Here is an 18276-nt window from a genome sequence, read left to right as displayed (position 1 = left end):
TTGAGCTTACTCTATTATTGATGTAAATCTTAAACATACATTTATATAAATATAATATATATGTAAAGTAAACATTTTCCATGGTAAAAAAAAACACAATTTGTCCTTGTTTAAACAGTTTGTCCATGTTGAGTTCCTTAAAATTGCTTTTTGATATTGACATTTACTGTTAAATTTTATGTTAAGTTTGGTTTTGATTGATAGAAAATCCTGAAAATCTGCAAGTTTGTTGAATGTCCATTTTTCCTCATTGAAAATTGTAATTTTGTTGGATATGATATTTTTGGCTGCAGGCCTAGTTTTTTTTTTTTTTTTTTTTTTTCTTGTCTGTAGATATCATTTCAAGAACTGTGGTATTTTATTGTAGCTGCTGCTAAGTCTCATACAATTTTAATTGTAGCTCCAGCATATATGAATTCTTTTTTTTTTTTTTTCTTGTTTCTTGCAAATTTCTCTCTTTGATCTGGGAGTTTCTAAATTTGGCAAAAATATTCCTATGTGTTTTCACAAAGGATCTCTATGAGGTGGTGACCCATGGATTTTTTCTATTTCTAGTCTCCCCTCAAGTGATATCACTCCAGGACAATTTTCTAGGATTATTTACTGCATTATTGTGTCAAAGTTCTCTTTTTGGTCACAACTTTATTGGAAAGGTGTTTGTGGCATACTTGACTGTTTTTGGAAGGCTAATAATGGCCTTTAACTATCATTGTGAGGTGCAAGTATGGGCAATTCCTTTATTATTGGTGATATTTTCTCCCCTTAGCCTATAGTTTCCTATCTGTGTTTGGAACTGTGCTAGACATTTTGCTTCTGTGTTTTGTCATTGACATGGAAATACATGATGGATTGCCAGAGAAATCCTATTCTATGCATCAAGAGTTAATTGGCTTTGTAAACATAAGCAACAAATTAATTGATTCAAGGATAAGAAGAAACAAAGTCACTAAGGACTTTGAATGAAGATAAAATAGAACTCCATCCCATTGTGATATAGAAAATATTTCCTCATTGTTGAGTGTTTGTGCTTCTTTTGAAAGAACATTATTACTTTCAATCCTTGTGTTTGTTGCCAAATGAATTTTTAGATATGACTGAAATTTTATTATTATGATTTCCATATTGTAGGTTCATTTGCTGCTTAATATTTCTAGGAATTTTTTTGATGTGGGAATGAGAAGTAGCTACCTTCATAGATTAGACATTGGGGGAAAATATGTTTGGTCTAGAGGGAAAATTGTCTTTTTTTTTTCAAAAAAAATTTATCAAATAGATTTTGAACTCCTATCAATCTTCTCTCATATCAACTTTGTAATTTTTTGAGAAGGTTAGTTCAGAAATGGTTTTCATCAATATAGTCTCTTCCCCTTCATTCTAACTCTCACACTCATATCTTTTACAAATTTACAAATCAGATAATTCTGAAGGACACAACAATGTTATATTGATGATTTTTTCTATCAGTAAAATTTCTACAATAACTTCTCCCTCCCAAAATGCAAAGAAAAATGAATTAGTGATGGTTATAGAGGATCAAAAATGCATATAAAAGGTCTCAGCCTTAGTGAAGGCTAGTGAATCTTCTTTCTTTTGAGTAGGTAAACACCGGAGAAATCCCAACATTCCTTGGGCCAACTGATGACAGGTAACAACGTCAAGGTACAACTATGATCTTTAGGACATTCTACTGGCCATTTTGTCTGGAAAAAATAAATAGTACAGGGCTTCTGTTTATCTAGAACAAGTAAAGGATTCTGGGCTTATATTTATTTATATAGTAGTGTTATACATAATAGTTGCTTAATAAGTATTAGTGCAGAGAATAAATGCCTATTGAACGAACTAAGATAATGCAATGTTTCATAAAGGCAAAGAATGTTGGCACAGAAAGGAATTTGGAAGATAATGAAATTCAACTTTCATTTTCCAGAAGAGGGAAATGAGGTTCAAGTGTCTGGAAAAAAACAACAACATATATACATACATCACTTTTAAGTTCAATCTAAATTACTGATACTTTCTTAAATCTAGACAATCAATAAAACAAATCAAGTCCTTATTTCTACCATTTGCTGATTTGTAACTTATAAATGCTTGTGCTGAAAATTAAATAGCTCGTCCTGATTTGATCTGGTTCTAGCACAATCCTGGGTTGAGAGAGGAGAAATTATTTGTGATTTCTCTAGGCATCATACTGTTCCCTTCATTTTAAGTTTTATAAACATGGGATTTTTATTCTTTGTGGTCAAATTATTATTTACATGGTCCATGCCATTAATGAGACTCTTTCCTGGGATCTTCTTTTATTACACCTAGATAAAAAGTTCTAAGATCTTGTAGGATCCAAATAAGGACACATTCACATTCACTCACACCCACACCCATGCACACCCACCCACCCACTCATACATACACATCCACCCACACCCATCCACGCACACACTCATACATAAACACCCACACTCATATATATACACCCACTCATACATATATACCCACTCATACATATACACACACACTCATACATATACACATACTCATACATATCCATACATATACTCATACATATACATACACACACATCTACATACACACTCATACATATACATACTCATACATGTACATACACATACACTCATACATACACACCCAAACGCATTCACACACACACACACACACACACAGAATGAATCCTAGTAGCCATGCTTATTTTTCCTGCTATTGGGCTTCAATTGACATTGTCCTATTGCCAAGATCCTATGATCTTTGAAGCAATGACATGGGATTTCAAGCTTAACTAATTGCTTGAATGCTGGACTTTGGAAAGAGAAGGAGATGGAGACAACTGAAGGGGAGTTAAAACCTATGATGGAATTGTTGATGGTGCTGGAAATAGACAAATCAACTTTGGCTTTTTCCCTACTCATACCAGGATATTTAACCTCTGGTAAGAATATGGAGACATCTTGTGCTTCTTTTGTTCAACATATTTAGTCCTCCAGATTGCTACCCAATTTGTGAGTAAAATCTATCTTCCAAACACTGAGTTTCCAGAATTTTACTCTCTATGATGCATGGGAGTAGGTATGGGAAGGGGATATGGTCTGCCACAGAATGAAATAAAAGTCATAGATTATTATATAGGTGGCTAATACATTGATGTAAACAGGCAAATGCTCTCTCTCTGTGTGTGTGTGTGTGTGTGTGTACTTAGATTTAATATATCCCTAAAGTAATGAGGTGATCAATTTTTAACAGAGGTAATTCAATGAAACATATGCAAGGATACAAAGTAATGGGCCTTGCTTGTGTGGAGTGTGGCGGATATGTTCGTAGAAATAAATAATTATAAGATCAGATGTAGAAATCATGCAGGAGGAAGAGTTAAGGGGTGATTAACTTCTCAACTAGCTGCTTTGAAATCCTTCCACAGAAGTATAATCATTTTACTTGGCTAACAGAGACAAATTTTATCTCTTATGAAGTGGTGGTCATTACATATTCTATAAGTCTGAGCTCTTGTTTGTTTGTTTTTTTAATGCAAGATTAGAAAATCTTCTGACCCAGAATAATAGTGATATAGCTTGGTGTGTTCACCTAGAGCCATATGACACACATGTCCACGGCCATAGAGTAGTCTCTCTGCTGAAAATACATAGTATTGAAATTGGAAGGACTTTGGCTATCATCTAGCCAACTTATTTTACAAATGAGAAAACTGAGGCAACTTGGTCAAGATCATAGAGAGTATAAGAAGTATAGTCAAGATTCGAACCTGAGTTTTCTGACTCCAAATTCAGTGCCTTTTTTTGGTGTATTACATTAATGATATATTTCTGCCCTCATTTATATAAACAGATATTTATTTATTTATATTTTTAAATAGTATTTTTTCTAATTACATGTAAAGGCATTTAAAAAAAATTTTAAAAATTGAGTTTCAATTTTTCTCCTTTTCTTTTAATTACCTTCCCTAATACAGTAGGTAATTTAATATAGGTTATATGTTTATAGTCATGTAAAGCATATTTCCTTATTAATTATATTGTGAGAGAAGAAACAGATCAAGAGAAAAAAACCTCACAAAAAACCCAAAAGAAAGTGAAAATAATGTGCTCTGATCTGCATTCAGACTCCACTAGTTTTCTCTAGATGTGGATAACATCTTCCATCATGAGTCCTTTGGAATTGCTTTGGGTCATTGTATTGCTGGGCTAGGTAAGTCAATCATAGTTGGTTGTCATATAATGTTGTTACAATGTAAAATGTTCGGGTTCTGCTTATTTCATTTTGCATCAGTTCATATAAATCCAGATTTTTCTGAAATCTACCTACTTGTCATCCCTTATAGCATCTCAAAGGGTAAGCACAGTCATCAAATATTTATTAATTAGTTGTGTGATTCCTAGAAAAAAAAAAATCTATAGTTTCCTTAACAAAGATGGGACTATACCCTCTTCAAAGCTCTCACATTGGCTGATGACAGGAAAAAAAAATGATAAAAATTGGAGGAAATGTGGGGGTGTATGAAGAAAATTGGGACACCGAAGTATTATTGGTTTTCTCATGTTTTTTCCTTTTGATATTATTTTTCTTGTGCAGCATGATGAATATAGAAATATCTTTAGAATAATTGTATATGTTTAGCCTATATCAGACTGCTTGTTGTCCTAGGGAGGGGAAGTGGAGGAAAGAAGAAGAAAAATTTGGAACACAAGGTTTTGCAAAGGTGAATAATGAAAATTATCTTTGCTTATATTTGGAAAAATAAAATGCTATTAATGAAATATTGCAATTCTAGCGATAGACTTAAATCAAAAAATGGTGTTTACCACAATGACTTCTCCTTTGAGGTAATTTTAAAAAATGAAATGAAAGCTTTAGATCAAAGGATTGTATGAAAAGGAAAAAAAAGATGAAGCCATAATAGCATTCATTACCTCAGAGGGTTGTGAGGATCAATGAAATGATATTTGTAAAACACAGTTTACTATTTAGCACAGGGCCTGACATATAATAGGTGCATAATAAGTTCTTATTCCTTTCTCCCTTCCAAAACATATAAGTAATAGTAAAAAAAAAATGTTCTGAGATTGGTTCTGGGGGAAAATAGAAGACTTTGGAATCAGATTATGAGGGGTTAGATCCTTTCTCTGATACTTATTACCAGTGTGACCTTGAGCAAATTACCCTCCATTGAGTTTCAGTATCCTTAGCTGTCAAGTGCAAAGGAGAGAGGGTTGAGTTAGATGACTTCCATCCATCCTTCTAGTACTAATGCTATTACAGACAGCTTGGTGTAATAGGATGTTGAACTTGGAGGCAGGAAGATCTGAATTCCAGTTGCATCCTGGGTAAATCATTTAAACTCTGTATGTCTTAGTTTCCTCATTTGCAAAATGCAGTGATTGGACTTCCTAACCTTAACATTTTCTTCCAGTTCTAAATTTATGGTTCTTCATTAATGATATTAGAGCTGACTTTCATTGTTTAAAACTATGCTAATTTAAAGCTAGCTTAAAACTAAAACTAATCACTAATGTAATTGAAGGACTTGTACACAGACTTCAGAGAGATGTAATATGAGGCTTTCATCTGGTCAATAAAGTAAAAAAAAAATCATTCCTACTCTTCATTTGCTTTTAGGGTTTTCTGTGGCAAGTATTAGAGGATGGAAGGAATGAAAGCTAAACAACTTTCCCAGAGTATTCAGAATGTCATAGCCAAGTTTAGAACTTGTGAGCTTTGCTGATGCTCTAGAGTTTTATAGATCAGTTGATCCCAGTCTCCTTAGCAAGAAGGATGAAAAAAGCCCCAAACAACAACAATGGCAGCATCCCTTATTTTGTGTTACAGACAGTAACTTGAACCTGTGGGGGGATAATGAACAACTTGGAAAAGCATTCCCAGGACCCCGGCTATTGTTTCAGGGGGAAGAAGCTGGGAGCTCAATTACTGGAGAGGCACCGGAACTGAATAGGTTCAGAAAAGAACGCAGTCATGAATTTGGAACAAAACATTGAAGGAGGAGGGAGGGAAGGAGGAAGCTAATCCCAGCTTTTTGGCTGTGTGTGTGTGTGTGTGTGTATGTGTGTAAGTAAAATGAAGCTAAGATCTTCAGCACCTGTTTTGCCCTTTGATTGCTCCTGGGAGAATATAAATTCTGGAAAAGAATATGTAAGAGAAAAAAGCATAAAGGGAGAACAGGAAAAAAAGAGAACATACATTCTCTTGGAGTTGGGATATTTTCACAGGGTTAGAATTGAGGCTTTATTCTCAGGTCTTTGAGGCCTATGTTATATTCTCAAACTTCAGGAGGAATCTAATTTATTTTTGAGCTTCTGGTTCTGGGAGTCATGTATAGCATACAATCTATTATCTGCTTCACCTGTTACCCTTCTTTGACACCCCAAAATCCCCAGCTAGGGGCCAGGGACATAGGCCAACCGTGTGAAAGAAAAGACATGTTTCTAAAGAGTAAAGAAAACTCTTAACCCACTTACTTTTAAAATTCTGGTTTCCATGACAACCTGATGCAGCAAAGAAAATGGCCCTCTCCTCTACACATCATTGTTTAACTTTTAGTTGCTGTAGCAACTGAATATGGCACAGTCAGCTTCTATTGGCCTCTTTCTTCTTTCTCAGTCGCAATTTTGTGGGGTCTTCTTCATGCCAACATTACTTTGTCTTCGATTCTAGAAGTTCATGTGAAAAAAGAATGGGTAAAATGTCAGGCACGGTTGGGAAAACTAGGAAGAATCAGTGACAACAAAGAAGATTGGGGAAAGGAATCCCTTAATTACTTAGTCTCGTCTACCAAAGCAGTAAAACCTTACTTTCTCACTGAACATCTTGGGATATGTTATTTATTTTAATTTATTTAATTGTTATTTATTTTTCTAACTGAGGAGTCAAAACTAGTGAAAAATGTAGCACTTGTAGACCTAGGAAATTGATGAGGCAACTTAAGTCTCAGTGAATGCATTTCCAAGGAAGTTAAGACAGCTTGTTCAGTTCTTTCAGTCATGTCTGTCTCTTCATGATCTGTTTGAGTAAAGATATTCCAGTGCTTTGCCATTTCCATCTCCAGCTCATTTGACAAATGAGGAAACTGAAGCAAAAACTGGGTTAAGTAACTTATCCAGGATCACACATCTAGTATATGAAATCTTAAAAAAAATCCTAGTGAATAATTTGGTAATATCCCTTCCAACATAGATTCTAAAACAGTTTGGAGAGTATACTTTATGTGGCTAATTGGGTGCAGGTAGACTGAGAACTTTTAATCTTTGCCTGTTTTCAAATTTCATTTCATTCCTAGATTATAAATGGCAAAGTAACAACACATCTAGCTCACATCTAAATGTTTACTAGAGTCTTCCCTTACCTCAGTCTTATTTAAGGCCTACTCTAATTTCTTTTCAGTCCTGGGTCTATAGTGTCATGCTAAGGCATAGTTCATATTTGGAATCTTAACCTGGGATCATGGACTCTTTTTTGTCCATAGATAGATTTCAAGAAATTGGAAACTTGGAGGAGAAAAATAAAATACTTACATTTATTTTTACTAGCCTTTAACTGAAATTTTTAGTATTTAAAAAAAATTATTCTGAGAAAGGATACATATACTTTACCAGATTTGCAGAGGAGTCCCTGGCCTTCAGGAGAAAGGTTCAGTTTTCCTCATGCTAGATACAACTCCACAAAGAGTTATACACTCAACCCCCTTTTTACAGGAGATAATGACATTTTCTCTTTCACATTAGAAAATTGTTTTTAACTACTTTCTATCATTTTACATTTAAAGAAAAACAATGAGTATTGTACCAGACATGAGCCACTTACTTTCTTTGTGACTTTGGACAAATAATTTTCCCTTGGTATGCCTCAGTGTTCTTAATTCTGTAAAATGAGAGTGTTGGATTAGATGACAGCTAAAATCCCTTTTATTTCTAATCTATGGTCCATTGGGGAAATTCTAGACATGTCCACTCTGCTAATAGTTAAAATCTACCAACAAGATAATGAATAATGAATGACTGGTGATAAACTAATTTTGTTTCTTTTATAAAAGTAAGTTGTTAGTTATATCTTTTGTTTTTTATATCACCTTAGTTTTCTTCTAATATCCCTCTCTCTCCTCCCATAGAGCCATCCCATATAACATGTTATTTTTTAAAAGACTTTAGAAGGGGAAAAAACAGTATACCTTTAGTAGATTTAAAAGGTCTGAAAATATATGTATCCATAAATATTATGGACTTCTCACTTTTACAAAGAAGTGGATTGGGAATTTCTTCTTATATCTCTTCTTTTTAGAGCCATTCTTGTTCTTTCTAATTTTACAACATTAACTTTTAATATTTTTTGAGTGTGATTATGGTTGGTTTTTCTACTTATGTAGTTGTAGTTATTGTTTATATTGTTTTCTTGATTTTGCTTACTTTACTTTGTATTAGTTAATGCATATTTTTCCATTCTATTCTGTATTCAAGCTATGTCATTATTTACAATAATACTCCATTGCATTCATGCACTAGAATGTGTTTAGCCATTCCTTAATCAGCGAGCATCTGCCTTGTTTCCAATTCCTTGCTATCACAAAAAAGCCTGTTATAAATATTTTGATATGTATGGGTACCAATATTAGTTTTTATTTCTTTCCTCTCATCAGCAGAGCAGAAAATGAGGATCATATACAGCACTTATCTCATGGGATTATGGTAAGGATCAAATGAGATAATATTTGTAAAGCACTTAGCATAGTGCCTGATACATAGTAGGTGTTTAAGAAATACTTATTTCTTTTCCCTTTCTTTTCCTTGTTCTCCTTCCCTCTCTGGCCTGCAAAAGTGATTAGAAATTTCCCTCCTCTGAGCTGGTACTTGGTGTGACTTCTCACTATGGCACAGAGAGTGGGAAGGAATGTTTGGACTTCTCCTAGGCCAAGGACAGCAAGGCAAAGTTTATGTACAGAGAGTGCCCTGGAATCGTTCATGCCCATGCAGAGCAGACAGGCGATGGATTTCAAAACAGACTGGCTCTTCCAAAAGACCCCACACAGTGAACTTCATAGCACTCCACAAATCTCTCCCAGAGAAAGATGGAAAGCTTGTTTGAGTCTTCCAGGATGTAAACGTGTGGTTCCGCCAAGCCTAACCAGATGCTGGAATAGAACCTGAGCAGTCAACCTGATGCCCAAGGCCACCAAGTCACCCTTCCAGTTGGGCAGCTCAGAGAAAGCAGCCAAAGGCAAAAACAACATAATACCCAAAGCTCAAATAAATGATGTCTCTGCCTTGAAACGGATCACTGCACATTGCAGGACTGAGGCCCCTTATTTATTTAATGCTCTCCAAGCCAGCAACAGAAATAATTGCCTACATGGTCAGGGCAGGAAATCCTGACAGAGGGAACTCAACACGGTAGCTCTACATTCTTTTTTTTTTTTTTTTTTTTTAAACCTTCAAGCATATTTTAAGGCAAGAATGTGATATTTAGTTAACACCAGTCCCAAGAGAAATATCTGTCATTTTGTAGCTGAAGATTAGTGTCTATCATCAGTGTAATCCCTCAATTTGGGGACATAAAAAGATATTTCTGCTTCACGGACACTCAAGTCTGATTTTGACAGGGTCTTTCCCTTGGGAATAGTTCTGTCTGTCTTCAGACTTGCTACTAGAACCATTTTCTTCAGAATAAATATTTACTGGTTGGCAATGAGATGCCAAAGAGGACAAAACTGTTCCATTTTGACCTGTAATTTTTAACCAACAGTTTATGAAATTGCATCGAGTGATAAGAAATAATATAGGAAGACCTGATGAGGAGAAATTCACTGTTTAAGAGTGGATCATAGTTCGCAAAATAGATACCTTAAAATGTGTGCCATTTGTAAAGGGGCTTTCTTTTCTACTCTTTTATTATTTTCAAAATGTTTTCATGCTCCCCCCCCCCTTTCTCCTTTTTTTTATTCTCACAGCCATATTCTTAGTCAGAGGTATTTGAGTGGTACAATTCTTCTCTAATCCACTCAGAACAATGCCCTTCCATCAAATTTCTGATAATTCAATCACTTCCTAGTGCCCCACAAATCCAATGGACCCATTCTCATTTTTTTTCTTCACTAGTGTTTCCTTTAGTGATCTGAAGCTTGTCTTGCTGCTCTTGTATGCTGCTCTGCTTCTCAAATTGCTTATTTATGCTTACCACCATCTTTTCATGGTTTTAATTAGTCCTTCATGGTTTCCTTTGAAGTTCATCCTTTCTTTTCCTTTTTGACACCTTTTGAATTCCCAGGTTCTCTTCTCACCAGCTCCCTCCCAAGTATTTACTTCTCTCCTGTGCTTAATTGTCTTTCTGGCTCTTAGATGTTCTCCATCCCCCTCTTTTCCTTTCCTCTAAATTTCTTAGAAAAGAAGATTTTCCTGTTAAGACAGCCAACCCAATGCCTTTCCTTTATAAGAGCCATTTCCCCCTCTGCTGCTTTGTTACTGCATCTGTTGTTCATTCTGAGTTATTTTGTTTTCCTTAGTCTTTTTTTTAAAACTACCACCCCTGAAATCCATTTCTCACCCCCCCCCACTCATTTCTTCTTGAAATCCCCTTCTCTTAAAGCCCCACACCTTCCTTTATGACCTCAAGAAACTTTTCTGAAGTATTGTGGGCAGATGCTGCTAACTCAGATGCTTTGTTTTTGCTTTTATTCCTCCTGAATTTGGAAAATGGTAAAGATGTAATTTTAAGAACCGTGTATGGATGTGTCCTCCTTTTTTATGGAGGCAAAATGGTTAGAGTTTGGGATCTAAATCCTGCCTCAGACATTTCCTAGCTGTATGTCCTTTACAATTAAGAAATATTTCTTGGCTTTAGTTTCCTTATGGAAAACTTGGAAATGACATTGGGGACCTAACTGATTGATAGTTAAGGTTCAAATGAAATGACATATTTAAAATAGCTTGTAAACTTTTAATATAATATTGCAAGCTTTTATTATTATTTTCTGTAACTAGGAATTCTTATACTTAGGATAAGTATAATGTGGTGGCAGTCAGTAGTGATCAGAGATACAATCACTTGAGAGAAAAGAGGTTCATTTCCCAGAAATCTGTACCTTATACTAGTTTATGGGGGTGATGATGAGAGGAGTACCAAAATAATATAATCCTAAGGTTGGTAGCTGACATGAGGAAACATTGCCCCTCTCAGAATTTGGCCTTCAGGAGAAAGGTTCAGTTTTCCTCATGCTAGATACAACTCCACAAAGAATTATACACTCAAACCCCTTTTTTACAGGAGATAATGACATTTTGTCTTTCACATTAGAAAATTGTTTTTAACTAGTATGTGATACTAACAGTAGGTGACTCTTGTAGTTAACATCTTTAGGGTGTTATTGGTTGTCTCCTAGATCAGCAAAAATCTGAAGAGAAAAATACCTGGCATCTGATAAGCTATTCCCATCTTGCCATATGTCTATGACATACTTGTCTTCTCCATCCCAATCCTCATAACAATTTGTCATTTTTGCAGGAATTGTTTGCCTCACAATATTTTCTGGTGCTATAATTTCCTTCCTAGAGAGAATAAATTTTGGATTTAATCTACTCAATAGAATCACTACACATTTCACATTTTAGCTAGCCCCAGCCTTATTTTTTTGTGATATATATTCAAAGTAAACCTATTTTTTAGTTGTTCTGAAGCTCAAATGAAATTCTTTGCTCCCAGGAATTTAAATAGGTCCTTTGGATTTATTCCAAATGAATTGACAATCAAGCCCCCACCACCTACTGTCTTACAAGCTGCTCTATTCACATGTAAAGCCTCTTCACATAGCTTCCCTTGAAAAGATTTTCCCATCATTCCTCTTTCCTCATAGAAAATACTTTTAACTCTTCTTCAATAAATATAGAAGGGAAAATAGGTAAAATCTGTAATCATAAAATATGAGAGTTGGAAGGAGCACTGGAAGATTTCAAGTCTACTTTCTTTAACTTATGGATGAAGAAATTAAAGTCCCAGGAAGTTAACTTGTACATGATCACATGACTAAATTGTGATAGAGCCAGGAAAAGCACTTATGTCTTCTAGAATTCAGGAACACTTATACTATACAATGTTGCCTTCCTGGGTTTTAATTTTAATTTCACATTTCTACCCCTCAATCTTTTTCTATCAACCTGTCCTGCTTGCTATTGCTTATTTTTACAAAGATTTTATTTTGTCCTAAACTTAAATAATACAAACATTTCTATGACATTGTAGAATAGAAAAAATGATTGAACATGAAACTGCAAATCTATCATGTATAACCTAATATTCCTTTTAAATATATATTAAAATTATCATGTAACTTTCTTTTCCCTCTTTTTTCTTCCCTCTACCCACCTTAGAGATGGCTACCATTGGATACACATATACACACGATTTCACACAACTATTTATCAGCATTTTCCTTCATAGGTCCTTTGCTCTTGTTTATTCAAAACATTCTACCTTCTGCTTTGCTCAAAGCGATCTGTTCTCCATGCCTGAAATTCTCTCACTACTTACTATTCCCTTTTGCAATCTATATCTCACTTCAAGACTGAGCTCAAGTGCCACCTCCTGTATAAGACCTTTTTCATTCTGCTCCCTTTGTCAGCATCCCCCCATTCTACCCCATCTTCAGCCAATAAAATAACTTGTCTTTATTTATCTGTATACATTTTGTTTTCTTTTAGTAGAATGCAAGCTCTTTGAAGATAGGGTTATTATTATTATTTTAAATCCTCAGCCTTTGGCACATAGTAAGTACTTAATAGAGGTTTGTTGAATTGAAAAGAAAAATCTAAAGGAGTTTCTATACACATTTGACAAATGAGAAAACTGAAGTTTGGAGAGCTTAAATGATTACTGGTACTTATACAAATAGTCAGTGTTGGAGGTAGGATTTGAATGCAGCTTTCCACAACTAGATCCATTATTATAGCTGTTATACAATACTGTATTTTAGGAAGACTGGCTGAGAGCCTGTCCCTGGGTTCAGCTATCCTCATAGTCTCCCTTTGTTCCACTTTGGAAACTTGAGGTTCTTTCAATGAGTCTATGAGGTCAAACCTTGACATAATACTTGTTCAATCATGCCCAAATCTTCATGACCCCATTTAGTGTTTACCTGGCAAAGATACTGAAATGGTTTGCCATTTCCTTCTCCACCTCATTTGACAGATGAGGAAACCGAGGCAAACAGGGTTAAGTGACTTGTCCAAGGTCACACAGCTAGTAAGTGTTTGAAGCCAAATTTGAACTTGAGAAGATGAGCCTTCTTGATTCCTATCCTGGTGCAGCATTTATTGTGCCTATTTACCTAGTTAGTATAATGGCATAATACTACTGAGATGTTATTTACCTCTCAAAATTATACTTAGGAAAATTTTGATAGGCATAATGCTACTAAAATTATTTGTGTTTTAGAATACTTCTCATTTCCCAACTATATATCAACATAAGACCAGATTTTCTTCATTTACTAACATTGCAAGTAATTGAATACAGAAGTAGATAGAAGAATCTAGCTGTCTTCTATTCAGCCCAATATTAATGAAATTTGCAAAAATATGTAAAACCATATTACTTTTCCTTACTATTTTTTTGTTCTGAAAAAGCTAGTTATCCTTCATTAAAATGCTAATGATTATATAATGGGTTTATTATTATTTTAAGATTATATAATAAACATTTTAAGATTTAACAGTTTATAGTTTTAATATGCTAAACATATTGTGATTTTAATATGGTAAACATAAAAGCTCTTCAATCTCCTCAAGAATTTTTAAGAGAGTAAAGGAATCTTGAACCACAAAAATAATATACACCCTTTTCTCCTTTCCCCATTCCTCACATAATAAAAAAAAATTTGATCTATTTGGACTTTTCTGAATTTGTTGTGAGGAGAAGAAAGCAAACTCCATAAGAAATAAAGGGGATATTTACTATGAATTAATATGGGTTAAATTGAAGTACTATAGCTATAATTAAACACCTTTTTAATGGTTCTGATAAATTATTAAAAATTGAAGCTCACTGAACAATTTCATTATATTGGCTATATTTTGACCATATTTTGACAAAAGGCTGGCAGACCCTCTTGGGTACCTCAAAGGAATCATATCATCCAGGGACTAGAATTCCCAATGAGTGTGTAACTAAAGGATTTTAGTGCTTCTTAGGTGAATTGTAATTATTCAATAGGCAGGGAAGCTTGGGTCAAAACTATTAAGGAAAACCTCTTGCCCTTTACAGGGAGTACAACAGAGTCTTGAATGAAGGTTCAGAGCAGACAGTACTATATCTTTTGGAACCCATTTTATACACCTATAGAACAAATTGTAGATAATTATCTTTCACCCCAATAAAATATAATAATATATTCTATGATATTTGTATAATTACATATTTATATAGCACTTTACATTCTCAAAGCACTTTAGTCTACTATCTTCTTTGATCTTCAAAGCAAACCTATTAAACAGGTACTATGAGTATTATTATCCCCATTTTGCAAATTAGAAAATTGAAGCTCAGAAAAGTAAAATATTTTCTGAATGGAATAGTTTAAGTACTTTAATTATTTGCTCCCAATTTACTGAAACTTTTCTCCATGTCTTTGCTCCTTTTTTATCAGGTCAAGTGAATCATTATTGAAAGAATGAATCTGGTCATTACATGTTGACAAATTGAAGATAAACTGGCCGCTCTCCTTTGAGGACAAGGAAGAGACCTTCTCTGGTCTAACTCCAATCCTATAAGACCCTTAATAGAGGCTCCTAATAAACCACACTCCTCTTGTTTTGGGCATGCATTCTGTTTTCAAGCCCCCAGCCAGTGAAGCATGCATATTTTTGCAGTAGCGTTTTGGTTTAACTGTTATACCCTCACTACCCACAAAATACACAGAATTCAAGTTAACAAATAGATTTACCCAAAAGTCTACCCAATGTCTACCACAAATATGCAATATGGAACTCTGGAAGCTAGGCTTTTTGCTGTTCAGAGCTACTGTTGCAAACTATGGGAAAATAATTTGTCCTTTCAGTGCCACACGCATACATACTGTGGTTCAGATGTGGTTTGGGCAGCTATAAAATTGGATTTCAGCTGGCTCTGTCCTAGCTTTATACTTATGTATCAGAGTTCCTATTTATCTTAGCCTTAGTGTTACATTCCTAGGACACCATTGCCCATGTCTGCAAGGAATGTGACCAGCTGTGTCTTGCTGGTACAACAAGCCCTGGGGGTAAGAGGTAGATGCCTATTTTTTTGAATCTTCACAGATTTGTGCACCTTGAAACAAGGACCTTATTACCACTGTGTAACCACCATATTAAGTTGATAATCCTGATTTCATTCATGCCAGAAATAGCACCTTATAAGGTTTGTGTTTTGCTTGGGGAATTAGATTGAGATCACCTGACAATGTATGGCATTTGGGCTGGGCCTCCAACACCTGGATACATTGCTTAGAAAGCTTAGCCCATGTGTTTAAGGCCCAAAGTAGAATCCCTGAGGTTATATGGGTCCTGAAATTTATAGCATGTTACTATTTTTGTACAGCAGTAGAGTGTTTGTAAGATGAATCAAGAGGTGATTGTAAGATTAATAAGTAAATACAGACTCCCTTCAATCATGCTCTTCTTTTCCACTGTAAGAGAATAGAAAGGTAAAAGAAATTTCCTGGCCTGATTGATGTCACACAGTATTCTTTGAATGGCAGAAAAGGAGAATTTGATGCATTCAGAGATATAATCACTTACAGATTGGTTGGAGAGACACAAACAGGCTTTTTGAAATGAAATTGCAACTAAAGGAAAAAGTATAACACAAAGGAATGGCCAACTGATTTTCTCCATGACAGCATAAATCTGGGTTAAGGGAGAATCTAGGAGGACGGAAAAGACATTTCTTCTTATTTCTACAATTAAGAAATGTGTTTTCCCTTGCAGAAAAAAGAGGAATACATGGACTAACTCAACATTTTAAAGCATATTCCTTTTTTTGTGAAACCTACTTTCCTAAGTTTAATCTCTGTACTGTTATACTTCTGTTTATACTTTCCATGCCTGGAATTCCTATCCTTTTTTTCCTGTCTCTCCCTCTTTGCCTGTTGAATTTCTATATATCCTTTAAAATCAACACAAATATAAAGCATATTCCTTTTTAGTGAAACCTATTTTCCTAGCTTTAACCTCTGTACTGTTATATTCTGTTTATACCTTCCATACCTGGAATTCTTATCCTTTTTTTTTTTTTCTCTCTCCCTCTTTGCCCATTGAATTTCTATATACCCTTTAAAATTAACACAAATATAAAGCATATTCCTTTTTTTTTTGTGAAACCTACTTTCCTAGGTTTAACCTCTTCATTGTTATATTCTGTTTATACCTTTCATGTCTGGAATTCCTATCTTTTTTTTTTTCTCTCTCTCTCCCTCTTTGCCCTTTGAATTTTTATATACCCTTTAAAATCAACACAAATTTACTTCCTCCATGAAGCCTTTTCCCCCCCGAGGCAATTAGGGTTAGCACACAGCTAGGAAGTGTTAAGTGTCTGAGGTCACATTTGAACTCAGATCTTCCTGACTTCAGGGCTGATGCTCTATCCACTGAGCTACCTAGTTGTCCCCTCTGTGAAGTCTTAATGAATCATTTCTTATTATAAACAGTATTTCTACATCAGACTTCATTAGTTCCTTGCTTTTATTCTTCTAACATATGTATTATGTAGTTCTAATAGAGAACTTGAAGGAACTGTATTGCTGTCATCTAACTACCCATCAGTATTTATAAACAGCATTTTTTATAAACACTTTATAAACACTAATTTTATAAACAGTATTTATAAAACAACAGGCTTTAAAATCAATGACAATGCCAGCAAGTTACTGGAAGATTGAGCTGTAATCCTGAGTGTGAAAATACCTTTCTCTGCTCACTATGCTTGGAATAAAAATATTTCTTCCCATAGTAAAGAAAAAAAAGATGATAGAAGATTTAGTCATTGGTGATCTATCCATGGTACTGAAGATCTGGTTCTTTTGATCATTTTGTGCCACACTTAAGCAACATGTTGTCTCTTGCTACATTATGGTCACACTTCCATTTTTCAATCATATACAGCCTTGTTTTTATCTTTCATTGCTTCTCACATGCAAATTATCATTGGCAACATTCTGCATCTTGCCTACACATTCCATATATCTTTCCACATTTTTTGGTTCTCTTGTATTTGGGTTATTTTGAGATTGTGGTGCTTCTTAAATTATATGCAGATAGCATCACCAAGAAAGTGATACTGTGATACTGAGTTGGTGGCAGTGGAAGCTAAAAACTTTCAGTTTCTTAAATGAAATACAGCCAAATTATTTTCTATTTAATTTTGGGTCTAGATTGATTTTTTTTTTTTGCAACACTTATCCAAAATATATGAAGATATACAGTATGAATTAACTCAATGGACTTCCCATTTAAATGAATATTATAATTTGAGCTATATATATATATATATATATCCATCTACTATTTTTTACTAATAGAAATGCCTTAGTCAATTATTATAGAATGATCTCTCTATCAAAGAATCCTAATGGTTTTCTGAGGCTTGATGTGTTCAACATAATGTAACTTAAAAATTAGAGAATTCAGAGAATTTCACAATCTTTAGGGAATCCATTTGTTATTTGAATGCCACTCAGGGCATTTTCTTTTCACCTTTGATTAATTTGTTAATTTCTTTTGATGCCTTGTTTAATTTTGGAACTTCAGAGATTGATTTAGCAAAGTTTTCTGCTGTATTTTATATTTACATTACATGAAAGGACATCATTTTTACTTATATGCAAGCAATCCCTTTTTTGAGGCTATAAAAAACAAACTACTTCTTTGAAAGAAACAATTAAAACAGTGTGAATTTCTATTTTCTGCACCCTTAGTTCAATTGTCTGATTGTGATGATATGATCTAATGTAGAAAATTATCTGTCAAAGCCTATTGTTTTTATTTTCTGTATTCATCAGGGATATTTTTAGTACTATTCAACCAAGTCCAGGGATTACTTATGGGTCTGAGAATAAAAACTTATACTCCTCAATTTAGCTTTTAAAATGCTATTTAATGTGACTCCAATCTATCTTTCCATCCTCATGCAACTTTACTCTTCCTCCTCCATTCTGTAGTACAACCAATTTGTCCTCCTCATATTCCTTACACATTGCACTGGAATATATAGAGTGCTCAG

The 18276-nt window shown here is 34.4% G+C and overlaps 2 long non-coding RNA genes across 2 annotated transcripts; one reads left to right on the top strand and one right to left on the bottom strand.

Moving 5' to 3' along the window:
- Positions 1-6509: 6509 nt before the first annotated feature.
- On the bottom strand, positions 6510-10568 carry LOC116421858. Its single transcript, XR_004232430.1, has 3 exons — positions 10210-10568; positions 7846-7902; positions 6510-6695 (listed from the first exon to the last, which is right to left on the bottom strand). It is a non-coding gene; the product is annotated as an uncharacterized LOC116421858 (long non-coding RNA).
- LOC116421857 lies at positions 8667-9465 on the top strand. Its single transcript, XR_004232429.1, has 2 exons — positions 8667-8723; positions 8854-9465. It is a non-coding gene; the product is annotated as an uncharacterized LOC116421857 (long non-coding RNA).
- Positions 10569-18276: the final 7708 nt, after the last annotated feature.

This window comes from Sarcophilus harrisii, chromosome 2, assembly GCF_902635505.1.
Source record: "Sarcophilus harrisii chromosome 2, mSarHar1.11, whole genome shotgun sequence".
Taxonomy (NCBI): domain Eukaryota; kingdom Metazoa; phylum Chordata; class Mammalia; order Dasyuromorphia; family Dasyuridae; genus Sarcophilus; species Sarcophilus harrisii.
Note: the sequence above shows the minus strand (reverse complement) of the source record. Positions and strands in the feature narration are given on the sequence as shown.